The 11,708-nt window shown below is 42.8% G+C and overlaps 1 protein-coding gene across 5 annotated transcripts in view; it reads right to left on the bottom strand.

Moving 5' to 3' along the window:
* Positions 1-11,708, bottom strand: part of LOC118314126 (NACHT, LRR and PYD domains-containing protein 12) — a 593,122-nt gene that overhangs the window by 214,567 nt on the left and 366,847 nt on the right. The window lies entirely within an intron of this gene.

Raw genomic sequence — 11,708 nt, 5'->3', positions numbered from 1 at the left:
AGGTGTTTAGATGACACACACCAAATTTGATGTGAAATCTGTAGGAGGAGCTCATTAAAGTAGGAAACGTGCAATGACAAAAATTTGACTTTGAAACTAAATGGCCGACTTCCTGTTGGTTATAGGACATGGCTCCAAGAGGCTTTTTCGTAGGTGTGTGCCACCCAAATGTCGGGCTTCACTTTAGGGGGGCGCTACAGATGCATTTTGCCACGCTAATGCTAAATATTAATTTTACACAAAGTACATCACGTGAGTGACATCTGACAATATGTAAAAAGGATAAACGGAGCAAATAAAAGAGGGCCTCTGCCAGCCTCCTGCTGGTCGGCAGGCGCCCTCCGGTGGACACCGGGGGCATCGCACCTCCAGTGCTCGGGCCCTATATATATATTGGTGGCTGAGGAAGCAGCCACAGTGGGACAGCTGACCTTAAAACAGTTTGACTTATGTTCCAGTTATTGATTCCTAATTCCCTAGTGATATCTGCACAAGCAACACCGAAACATGCTTTATTTTAATTTTGTTACTTTCCCACAGCACATACAGGAATTATAGACTGTTTCAAGGTGAATGAATCATTTTGGCCCCTACAGCTTTGCCCAATTATTGCCCATTACTGTAATTGTTTCCTTCTTACAGTAGGTGAAGGGGCATTTCTCCAACTTGTCCCCGTAGTGCTGACAGCAGCATTGACTTGACAACCACACAACATAACCGTAAAGCTTGAGCCTGACGGTCCAGCCTTTTCAAATGTGTGTGCATCCATAGTATGTCTGACTTATAAAAGGCTATATAACTATCCATTAAAGCTCCCCGTGTAGCGCCTGTCCAGCATCTCACAATATTCAAGGCCTTAAAAGAGACCAGCTCCTAAGAATTTAACGGTTGTTCTTCACAAAAGAGGTTCAAACTAACAAGATTTCTTCACCATAAAAAAGAAGAATGAATTTTCAGTTACAACTCATATCAATTTCTTTTAATCGTTGTTAATCGTCAGAACATTTTCCTTCTTCATCATGTTTTAGGCCCTTTTACATCATTGCAGTACTGCACCCTCATTTAAATCCACATACTGGATTAATCTTCTAATTCATTATTTTAATTATTATTTTTCAGTGGTATTACATAGTCTACAGAATATGTGATGTCAGAGCTGTAAGCCTATAATTATCTGCACAGACCGAATCTCCCAGATCTTTTGATTGGACCTTCTTTTGAGATAAAAACTTTAAACAAACCTGATTAAATGCTGTTAAATGAATCTGTGTATCTTAATTTTATTACAAGACCGTTGGAAAAAAAGAAATGCCAACCACTAATTATTGAAGTGTTTAGTACGTATAATCAAGGATATTAATTTTAAGGAGTAATGATAACATGCATTTCCTCCCTTACAGTGTTAAGTTATTAGATTATTAGTTAATATAATTACAGGTGCCTGGACATAAAATTGCCATATTAGTTTTGCAGCTGGAGCTAAATTGAACTTCTTTTATTATAATATAAATGGTAGTTTGATTTAAAGCAGAACATCATATACATTAATCTTATATGTCTTCTATATAGAACCATAACTGCTCAATAAATGTAGTGGAGTAAATAAAGTTAAAAAAATATATATACATAGAGAGAGTAGAATTATAACACTGTTCATATAGTAAACTATACTAGTGGATTGTGTATCATCGTATTTCAGTCCAAAGTATTTAAACACAATTATATCATCAGCTACAAATATGTCCAAAATGTGTAGTAATGATGTGGAACGTGTTTGGACAAGACATCTGTTGAAATGAATTGTACTTAAAGGAACCAGGTTGGACGTTTTAAACCGACTGAGAGGTTTCTACAGTGCTGAAATACAAGTGTTCTATATTGCATAACACTGGGTGCTGTTTAAGGACGGGTAGCGATCAGATCAGTCTGAAACAGATTATAGATTTTGGAAATCAAACTGCCGAATTTTTTCTAACATGAGTCTACCATGTGCAAGTCATAAAATTACCCAGACATGAAGGTGAGCCATGTCTTCCAGTTACCAGATGTTGTTTCACACTCCACCACCGGCTGTGCTGTTGTCCATCAGGTATGTGGAGCCTCTGATGATGTCATCAACTTTCTTTCAGCACTTCGCTTTTCTCTGGAGAATCCATGATTCTTCTTTCTTGGATGAAAATAAAAAAGCAGCTCCAAGACTCTGAAAAAAAATATGCCACTCATCATACTCACACCAAGTATGTGTAAATATTCATGCTGACACCTTGAAATTAATAATTAACAGAGTTTGTGTAAGTATAATTAGGCTGAAATATTTAACTGTGGAGCTGTGTGCAAAGGCAATAACTCCAAACAATCTTTTTTTCACAAAATGTATTCATCTACAAAGCAACTTCAAAGTTATACACAATATATATTTTGGCACTGTCAGAGAAACTGTTGTGCGTTTATGTTGAGCACATCAGTACAGTCGCTCCGCACCAGAGGGAAGTACAGGCCTGGACTTCAGCAAAAGCTTTAGGTCCTCACAGTGTTGGTAGCACATGGACATGAACATGTCGCCTGCACCCAGAGTTTCCCACACTCATCCACCCAGGTCCAAATGTTGAGTGGACTTTTGGTTTACAGAATAAAATGCAAAGTAATGTTTAATAAGGAACATCAGCCCTGGAGCTTTGTGTCGTCCTATCAGCACTGTCCACCAGAGGCCGCCAGAAAATTACACACTGGGGCTTTAAATAAATAATCATAGTTATAATCCTAATATTGTAATATATGTAGTACCAAGACAAGAGTTCTGAATATAAGGAATAAAAACCAGACAGTCCTGTGCTCTCTAATTTGTTATTAGGAACTGACTGTTAATTCTTCATTTTAAAGTCAGCTAGATCTTTGTTAGTTTTGTATGAAAATGCTTTACTGTAGTTGGGAAAAGATGTAATGCCCTTTACACTGGACACCCACTAACGTCCTCAGTCTGGAAGTGTACAATCGGCATCCGTTCCCGGGTCAAATGACTCGCAGTGGTCACGCTAATTTCCATCCTTTTTTCCAGGGGCCGGCTCACGGAGCCACCGAGGGCCCGTCTCCCTCCGTCTGTAAATTCGGTGCCATCCGAGCCACGAATGCCCTCCGCCTACACGCAAGTGGGGCTCGGATATCGTTCGGTCTGAAAATACTCAAGTAAAAGATATGAAGACAGTAACCGCTGTAACGTATAGTCACTGGCCTCCATGGTGTTTTCTACTGTGAACGTCACCCTATTTACTGCTCCCATAACTCTGGATTATATAAAACATAAATGCAAACTCGTCTACTAGCAATGGAAAACGAGTCAGCTTTTTTTTTTCATATGTGAACTAAGTTTGGTGAAAAAGGGACAAAGGTATTGTCCAGATTATCATGAAGTAATGAGAGATTACTGGTGGTGTCTTATCTTATCTTGTCTTGTCTTATTTACTGATACTGATACAATAATGTTGTATCTTATAGTCCACAAGACTATGCTAGTCTATAGCATCAGTATTTACTATACAGTTTTGAATTTAGGAACTACTCATTCATTCATTCTCAGGTCCACACACTCTTTTCCTGTACGAGAGTTTACCACACAAACATGATGAGGGGAGCTCAGAGGTCTCTGCTGCACGGCCACATGCACAGCTGGAGGGTAAGTGATCGGATGTAATAAAGACCAGATACCAGCAGCAGCATCCGGAGGTTGAGAGGCAGGCAGGTGGTCGATTCTTTACGGCTTTACCTTCCCAAATCGACATATTCCCTCAGAAAACATCTAATGTCCGCTTCCGGGTCAGGAGAGAATGACATGACACTCGGCTGTGGGCGGAGTCGTCCTGTGTCATCCAGCAGAGCACTGCTCTGGTGCCGGCGCGTGACGGGGGCGGACGTGAATGCGGTCAACTTTTGGGTGATGCTATTGCCCCTCGGGGACAAACAAAGAGGCAGAGTGGGAATAAGAGAGGAAACACCAAGGTGTTTATGATCCGGCAGTGACTCGGGCCCTCAGTATTTCCTGTGTTTATCCCCTGGGAAGATATTATTCACTTAGAGAAAGCTGCTGAATTCCAGCTCAACCTTGAAACCTGAAACATCAGTGTCTCGCACCTCGCCTGACACCCACACATCGCCGCGTTATCCACGCAGAGAGCGACACATGCAGCTACAGGGCCGTCTGGGGGCCGTGAATTCTCCCTCGGCTTACCGAGCGGAGAGGAGCGCTCTAATCCCCGTTTGCAAGGTCGAGCGATATATTTAATGTCCAGTCAAATTCAGCGCCCCATCTTTATTAAAATCCGTCCACACCTGTTCCAGTGGGTGTAAGTAATTGGGAGTGACACCACTACATGTGGTGCGATATCGGCAATGCAGCGGGAGGATCATTGTGGTACAGCTACACTCACTTAAACAGTCTCTTTGTTCATCTTTGAGGCAGGAAGCTACCACAGTGTCCTGCTGTAAGGTCAAAATAGTGTTTCCTTGCTTTGACCTTTGTGCTCCCTGGGATCCATAGAGGACGCTGAGCAGAGCGATATCTGCGACGATGTATTGTTATGCATTATGTAACTGTTGTGACCTTCGGCACGAGTGGGGTTGTCCGTATGGGGTCGTCCCTTTGTTCCATCATTTCTATAAAATTTCCCCCCCATCAAAAATTGGGCCCTGTGTTAGGGTCGGGACTGAACTGACATGATACCACTGAGGCCAACGCTGAAGGAAATTTCATGTCATCTTTAAACTATCAATATCTTGATCACTTACTTATCTTGATCAGTGTGTCCGGAGTTCTGTGATTCATTCCACCTTTTCAATTCTGTCGTTTCTTTCCCATGCAGACGAGAGCATCTCCCTTTTATATTTGCTTTTTGACCATATTGTGAATTTGCACAAATCCAGAGGTGTGAAGTAATGATAGTATCTCGTCATGTTATAGAAAATTTAAAAGAAAGTCCTGGATCCACTCCAAAATGTTCTCCCTTGGGCCATGCCCCACCCTTCCACACAATTCCATTCAGTCGTTCCACGGAATCCTGCTCAAACAAATAAACGGCAATGAAAACATTAACCAACTTGGCGACAGGTGGAATGGCGTCTCCTTCATCCCCACTCGTTCCCCGGAAACTGTGTGACTGAACTATAAACCGGTGCGTCAGGTTCAGGAGTAATGCTGAACAGTACATCAGTTAAAGAGAATTAGAAGTCATTAAACACCCACAGTTCATCTCCAATATTCAGCGAGACAACTTTGAAATGATCAAATCTAAACGGTGTTTGATGCGTTTGGTACATTTACACCTTGTGAGTGGGACGACGCACTCAGAGCTCCAGTCAAGAGACTGACAGGCTTTGTTTCCTGTACATGCACAAAATAAATGACCACAGGCCTAAAGACGTGACGACACCTGAAGTTCCATTTGCCGAAGATGGCCGAGAGAAATGTTTGAAGTGTTTAGAGAAAGAGCGGGTGAATAAGACATTTCATATTTAGTCACAGTTACGTCCAGTGCCGATGTCTTTTGGTGTCGCTGGTGTTATTGCTGGAACCATTCACAACATGTGTTATCCTACAAAAAAAATGTCCAGCCTGTGTTTTTGGCCTCCTACTCCTTCCACATTGTTCAACCTAGAAACGTTGAGCTCAATTAGGACTTTTTTCATAACTTCCACACTTTCCAATCATTCCAGAAATTACACAATATCCGTATTTAAGCCAGCGATCCAGTTTAATCTTTCAGCAGCCGGCATTCACACCGCAACTTCTTACATACCAGTGTATTACAACAGGAGCAGGGCAGCAGTGGAGGATGAATGCAAATAAACTGATTTCAAAAATCTTTGTAACCGCACACACTTACTTCAAATGGAGTTTTGTTGCAAAGGCGAGGTCCATGGGTGATTTTCTTGATGTTTAGTCACAATGACATCACTTGAGTGTGGTATGTTAGCATTAATAATACAGAGTTTACGTTGCACATACAGTATCCAGTTGACCCGGTGCGTCCGGCCTCCTGACAAGCCCTCAGCGTGGAACAGCGGGTGATTGAACAGCGATCCGACCTTAGTGCTTCCTCTGGCAGGACGTGACGCCTCGGTTAATACGCCGTCACCCCCCGCGGACACTAACTGTCCTCTTAGTCTGCTTACAGAGCACCGGCATTAAGAACAGGCAAAACACCTCTGGACATAAATATTCACACTTCGACAGTCGACAGGCCTGAGAGAATATTGTCAGAGCAGTCAGACGGGTGAAATATGCTCCCCGCACATTTCAGACGCACTCTAATGGACTTTTCATTCGCCCGGCTCTTTGTGCTGACCAGAGGGAAAACACATTTTCTTAATTGAAACGCTCATCGCCCTCGCTATTTTGTCTTGAGCATTTGTTACCCAGATGCGCTCTCTGTCAATATTTCACAGCCACGATGGTGATCCCCTCAGACGGTCGCTTTATGTAGCTTTGATTTATTATACGTGCCCATTTCTTTTTAAATAATGTTGTTCTGCTCAAAATAAAAAAAATAAAAAATTTCTCTGCTGTTTGTTGGAAAGTTTACAGTAAAAATGAACTGAGCACCGTTTCCCAGCGTTTGACTCAGCTGCCTGACTGTGTGAGATAGAAAACCCAAGCGTTCTCCGGGTTTTTGAGCAATTTCGCATATGCAGGGAGATCGACTCCCTCGCACAGTGAAGAGGCTACTCCGGAAAATTAGCGACAGTCTGCCAGCTTCTGTGAATCATACAGGAAAGTGCAGCGGTGTTGGGTTCAGGGCACTGATCACGGCTGCAAGCTCAAAGGACAGACAGGCGGTAAATTGACGAGAGGTGTCAGTCGCTCACACTTCTAATAATCGGAGAAACTGATTTGTCTCAAATCTTTCAGCCCTGAATTTTTTTCATTCATAAATGTGTTTTCCTAATTTTTTTTCTCCCATTTAGCAAAGTGGTTGAATTAAAGTTTTTATTTGGTAACTTGTATAAATTATATATTAATGCAAGAAAAAATGGAAAGTCATTCTTACAGTTGGGTCTTTATATTTGAGTTTCGTTTTAGGAATAATTAGTCAGTTATTATACGATACATAAAAAAAGAGGAAGGGCCCTGAGAAAACCAGCAGCAGTGTCTTGATGTGACGTCATGCTCCACGTCAGAACAGGAACGGTGTTGAGCTGAGGGCTGCCTGCTGAGAACCGCATGAATCCTGCCTGCAAGGACGGTCAAAACGTTACGGAGACAGAGAGCGAGAGAGAGAGCGAGAGAGACCAAAGAGCGCTGCACACAGCTCTGAAGCAACGGCGGAACATAACACTAAGTTGAAGATCTTTTATGTTGTGTAAAAACATTTGCATTACTACGAAACTGCGGTGGGACAAATATTATCCATATACTATATATATAAAAAGTAGTCTTGGTCAAACTTATCTGAAGGTGTATGGGTGTGCTTTTCCCAGGATACTTTGTTTTTACAGTAGTTGCCATGTCCCTGTCTGTTTCTCTCTCACCAACAATAAAGGTTTACATTCTAATAATAACCAGAGTGAAAAGAAAATCCCAGAAACAAAGGCTGAAGGGTACATGTCAGCATTCCATCGTCAGATAATTGCTCTCGAAAACATTTTTACATTAATAGTACAATGTAAACTCCCCCCAGTTTTCAGGCAGTAAATCATCAGAGAGAATGAATCACGTCTTGAGAGTTACATGATGTATTTTAAACACACACTTGTGATCTTAAGAGCTCCCACCTCTGCAGAGAGCCTGGACTGTTAATCATGTTTACTTGAGGACGTTATATATGTTGAGAAATAATTAGTTTTTGTTCGGTTCCTAATATCCATAGAATATAATGCATAATATGTCAAATCCTTGTTAAAAAATTCCTGTTTTACCCAAATGTATAATTGTTCTTTAAAAAGGAGGATAAGTTGTTTTAATTCATGATCAAGTCACAGTGGCCTTAAATCCAGATGTAAGCGATGGTTACACATTCGAAGCCAACTTTCTTCTTCGCGCTCGTGGGCGTGGACTCCGTGGACTCCGTGGAGTGATGACGGCGGGATGTCTGAGTGTGGCATCACTTCCCACAGAGCTCATCAGTGGAGAGGCCGTTTTACAGTTACAGCTCTCTTTAGCATCCAGCCTTCGATCCGTCTTTTCTCCGTGTCAATAAGCTAATAGTGCTAATGTGTTCAAATTGATTTCTGCAGACCCTCTGTTGCCCCCCTCCCACAGCTCTCACCCCCACCTCCTCACGCACCTTCCAATACAACTGATTTATGGTGTTGTTGGTGGTGGAAAAAAACATATAGATTTTTTTGTTCTCCTGATTTTCCATCCAAGCAAAGCACAAGTTGGAAAACAGAACTCCTTCAAGTGTTTACAGAACACTGTACTTTCAAATGTACCTTTTTAAAATCTGTGTATATTATCTGTGTATTGCACAACTTCTGTACGGAAAAAATATTACTCTCACTCTCTCCATATGCAATATTCAGAATATAGTTGATGAAATTCTGTTTTTTTAGTTTTATGGTTTATACAAATAAGACCAAATAAAAAATTAAGAATAAAAGAAATAAGAAATGCATAAAATAAAACAAAATTAAAACACCTGAAAAAAGAAACGATATGTAATATGTAAAAAAATTGGATAAGGACATTGCTATTAGCAGCGAGTATGAGACATTTATTTTGTTTTCTCAAAAATTCTCAATTCCTTTTTGATCAACATTTTTTAAATACTCTTATAGATCAAATGTATTTCTTTTTTTTTGACCCGTCACAAATTTTACTCAACTCTTAACCTCTATTGAATATAGTTTTTTGTTTGGCAGCTTCTGGGCACAAAGTTCCTCAGCAGTCATAATTGACTGTAGTTCATGTAATTCATCATGTTGGTTGTTATGTCAACATTTCTCTAACCTTCATTTGACAAAGACGCCACAAAGTGCGACACTCCTGGCGGGTATTATTGAGAATATTTCGGTTTTAAGGAGCAAAATATGTCTAACGTCGTCAGACTTTTTGAACCGGGGGGGCTCCGAGGAGCTGGGACATTTGAGGAATGCTTTACATCACTTTGTGAATCTTCCTCTTCAACAGCTCGCTCGTCCCACCGGCCCAAAGGTTATCTGCCGCCGCACTCGTCTGCATGCACACTAATTCTGCAACTGGTGTGTGTCATGTCCTACACACACACACACACACACACACACACACCTGAAATACAACCAGGCCCATGGCTCGGGCCTCCACATTCCTGACTGCTGCTTGTGGTGGAGGCAGTGACGGATGTAACTCATTCTGCCGCAGCCTCGGAAGGAGAATCAGCTTAATATGAATCAATTAAAGCAGAAAACTATTTTAACGTCCCACGATCGTGATCCTGTACTGAATAATCTTAGTGGAGTTTGCTCTATAATACTGCAAATAAATAGTATCGATAACCGTTTATGGGAAATAAAATAAATAAGGAAAAATAGTTTTGTAATTGCAGTTGCTATTTTTTGAACTGTGTAATATTATGTTTTTGTTTGATTTCATTGTTTCGTCCGTTCCACAAGGCTGTGGTTGTTTTAACATAAATGTACCTCTTACTGTAGCTGGTATCCCCCCTCTCTAACCTTAAACACTGTTCGTATGTTGTCCAGTTAATCATTTTGTTTTACGTTGGACGTAAATTGTGCAGTTTTAAATTTGACAAAGTCCACAGAGTTCAACGCAAGCACGTGCTTCTACATACATAACATAATTCATCATGCGAGTATTTTCACACTAATTCATATTTCACTCTGTTCTCACATGCATCCAGATCATGAGCATCATTATTTTGATTATTTTTTCAAGGTCTCCAACAGGGAGAAATCCTCTTTTCACTATATTGGACTGAATATGACGTGAATGGAGTAATGACACAACACGCTGCACTCCCACTTGACTTTCTCATGGCTCCCCTTCCAGTCTGCCCCGCCTCCAGACATGTGGCCAGTGTGTGTGTGTGTGTGTGTGTGTGTGTGTGTGTGTGTGTGTTTGATATCAACCCGGGGCCCCGTGTCTTTTAGCACCTCCGCTTCGCCTGTTAAAACTACATTCCTCCCACCTCCGAAGCCCAAATATGTTCACTCACACCGACCTGTTACCGCGAGGCCATTCGTCAAACGTTCAACCGTCCAAACACGGGAGGTGTTAGGGGAGACAGCGTGGCCAGTGGAGCTTTTGGAAGCGCTCCAGTGACCCCGGCCGCCGAAGGCGATTTCCAGTCAGAGGACGCTAAGTCTTGCTGGAAAAATGACGGGTGCTCCTGACGGGAGACGCTCGCGGTGGGAAGATCAACATTCTTGTCAGGAATACTGTCAGCAGGAGGTGCTTGATGCTGCGGCTTATTTCGGACGCAGTGACTCAAAAGCAGTAGAAAGGTTAAAGGACAGTGGGCATCGGTGAACCTGCGGCCCGGACACTCACAACGGCAACACGTGGGTTAATCACTGAGCCTTTAAAAGAAAAGGGGCAAAAGATTGATATCGTCAGTGAGAATAAAGGGTTCCGGGGACATGGGTGTGAAATATGTGGGAAATCGCCTCTACGGGTTTTTCTCTTTCCGTGGTTTCATGCAGCGACACTTTGAATTGACCTTCTGACCCAATAAGAGCTCTGGGGAAAGTACGTTACACACATTTTCAATCTGGGGCCATGGCAGTGAGACACGTTCCGCCCCTCAGCCCGGGACCGGTATGTTTTTTATAAATCTTTGCACAGTGGCAGACGTTGTTGCGACTCGCGGCGACCAAGTCATCCGACACCAGCGACACGAACGAGTAGATGCCAGTGGTGAGGGAGCTCATGATGGAATCTGAGGCTTGGATGCGGCTTATGGACGACTGCCACACGTCACTTGTGTGTGTGTGTGTGTGTGTGTGTGTGTGTGTGTGTGTGTGTGTGTGTGTGTGTGTGTGCAGCCTGGTTTACTCTCTGTACTGTATGTTTGCTGAAAGCCAATGTCGCATCCATTGTACTTGTTTGGTGGTTTCGTGGTAACCTGACACACCTGACGATGTATTTGTTTTGCTTGATAATGATCTGATTACTATTATATAGAGTCGTATGTTTTAAGTGCCCCTCTGGTGCACCTCTCTTTTACTTGACCCGGTGGTCTGTCAGCGGCTTTGAATTCTGCTCAAGTCCATGCAATGCTCCAGTGAGGTGCATGATCCGACCAACGGGCGGTGGTTGACCTGTGACCTCAAAGTGGTGGTCACGTGCTCACGTTCACGTCATGCATGGAGTAGAGGTCGAGAACACGAAATGTGCCACGTGAAATGGGCAATTTTAAAACACATCCCTTTTCCTTCTTTCTCAGCAGCCCGCATCAGTCGGCAGCGGGCAGGGACATGACATTGAGCCAAGCAGGGGTTGATAGGTGATGCGTGTTCCTCTCACAGCTCCCGGACCACGTCTCCACTCCCGAGAGTGGCAGTGACCCAGTGGAGATCTGCGGGTTTATCCCCAGTGACAGGTTTCACACGCGGCTCGGGGGCCAAGTCCACAAATAACAGCCAGGCGTCTTGTTTGCCGTGATTCTGGGGCCTGTTTCAGATTACTCACCGGCTCTTTGAAGTCGTCCGACGGACACGCAGGGTTTCCCCCCGCAGCATCCCTGCCAGAAAAAGATGGGATCATCGTCCTCCGCCACCCA

Source organism: Scophthalmus maximus, chromosome 3 (genome assembly GCF_022379125.1).
Source record: "Scophthalmus maximus strain ysfricsl-2021 chromosome 3, ASM2237912v1, whole genome shotgun sequence".
Taxonomy (NCBI): Eukaryota; Metazoa; Chordata; class Actinopteri; order Pleuronectiformes; family Scophthalmidae; genus Scophthalmus; species Scophthalmus maximus.
Note: the sequence above shows the minus strand (reverse complement) of the source record. Positions and strands in the feature narration are given on the sequence as shown.